At 42.1% G+C, this 1,517-nt stretch overlaps 1 non-coding gene across 1 annotated transcript; it reads right to left on the minus strand.

Annotated features, from left to right (window-relative positions):
* Positions 1–406: 406 nt before the first annotated feature.
* On the minus strand, positions 407–478 carry TRNAY-GUA (transfer RNA tyrosine (anticodon GUA)). Its single transcript has one exon. It is a non-coding gene; the product is annotated as a tRNA-Tyr (tRNA).
* Between the last annotated feature and the right edge of the window lie 1,039 nt (positions 479–1,517).

Consider the following 1,517-nt stretch of genomic DNA (forward strand, 5'->3'; position numbering starts at 1 on the left):
CCCTGGATCAGCCGGGGCAGGACCCCAGCAACTGGGGGCTCAGCTCGGTGTTCTGTGGTGACCTAGAGGGGTGGGACTGGCAGGGAGAGAGGTCCAAAAGGAATGGGATATAGGTATACATATAGCTGATTCACTAAATTGTTTAGTAGAAACTAATTATGGATTTCATATTGACAGTTTGCTTTGTTTCCAATATTAATTTTAATCTGCTTTATATTTTTAACTATTGTGTAACTTCTCTGATCTCACTCAACTGCATCTTCACTTTTAACTGAAGTGAAGTGAAATCGCTCAGTCGTGTCTGACTCTGAGACCCCACCGACGGTAGCCTACCAGGCTCCGCCGTCCATGGGATTTTCCAGGCAAGAATACTGGAGTGGGCTGCCATTTCCTTCTCCAGTGGACCTTCCCAACCCAGGGATCAAACCTGGGTCTCCTGTATTACAGACAGACGCTTTACCGTCTGAGCCACCAGGGAAGCCCACTTTTAACTGAAGCTCAACTGAAATCTTTTGTTTGCAACTTATTCTCTTTTTATAGCTTTCTCTTCCTTTTTTATAGATGCCACATCGTTACATATGTAACTGTGGACATTACTTTTTTCTAAACACTTTTCTAACTCTGGCAATTATTCATTTAGAAAGATTTCTATTTTTTGAGGTATAAATATTATGTAATATTTCTTTTATTCTGAAATAGTTTTACATGTTGAGCAACACCACAGCTATTGTTGAGATCTATTCTTATTTTTAAGTTTACTCCTCATGGAAAGAGAGGAAAATAGTCTAGACTCAATGTTTACCAACTGAGCTTTAGTACGGAGCCTTTACAAGTGGAAGGCAGTGATATACAAAGCATCTAACTCTATTTCCAGAGCTTGCAGATATTTCTCTATTATGACTTTGCTGGATTCAGTGAAATCATTAATCATCCCTATTCCTGCCGTTTGACTCTCTGATATTGTGAACCATTGGAGATTTACAGCTATTTTTGGTTTTGCCTGCACTAAAAGCCTTTTTGAACTGTATCTCCGATAATACAAAACAGAACTCTTTGCCACCTGTCCACCCAAATGCTCATTTCTTGTCCTGTTGTTTTGTGGAAGTTTCCATCCTCAAATTAATGTGTAAAGACAAGTACTAATGAGGCACAGGGAAATAGAGGAGTGGCTGCTGCTGCTGCTAAGTCACTTCAGTCGTGTCTGACTCTGTGTGACCCCATAGACAGCAGCCACCAGGCTCCCCCCGTCCCTGGGATTCTCCAGGCAAGAACACTGGAGTGGGTTGCCATTTCCTTCTCCAATGCATGAAAGTGAAAAGTGAAAGTGAAGTCGCTCAGTCGTGTCCAACTCCCAGTGACCCCATGGACTGCAGCCCACCAGGCTCCTCCATCTATGGGATTTTCCAGGCAAAGTATAGAGGAGTGGAATGGTACTCAAATAGGAGAATAAAGTTCCCAGTTAGAAAGCAACAATGAGACAAGGATGAGGATGGTAAAATGTCATTAAGTTTCAGGTG

The sequence above is a fragment of the Bos mutus genome, chromosome 10 (genome assembly GCF_027580195.1).
Source record: "Bos mutus isolate GX-2022 chromosome 10, NWIPB_WYAK_1.1, whole genome shotgun sequence".
Taxonomy (NCBI): Eukaryota; Metazoa; Chordata; class Mammalia; order Artiodactyla; family Bovidae; genus Bos; species Bos mutus.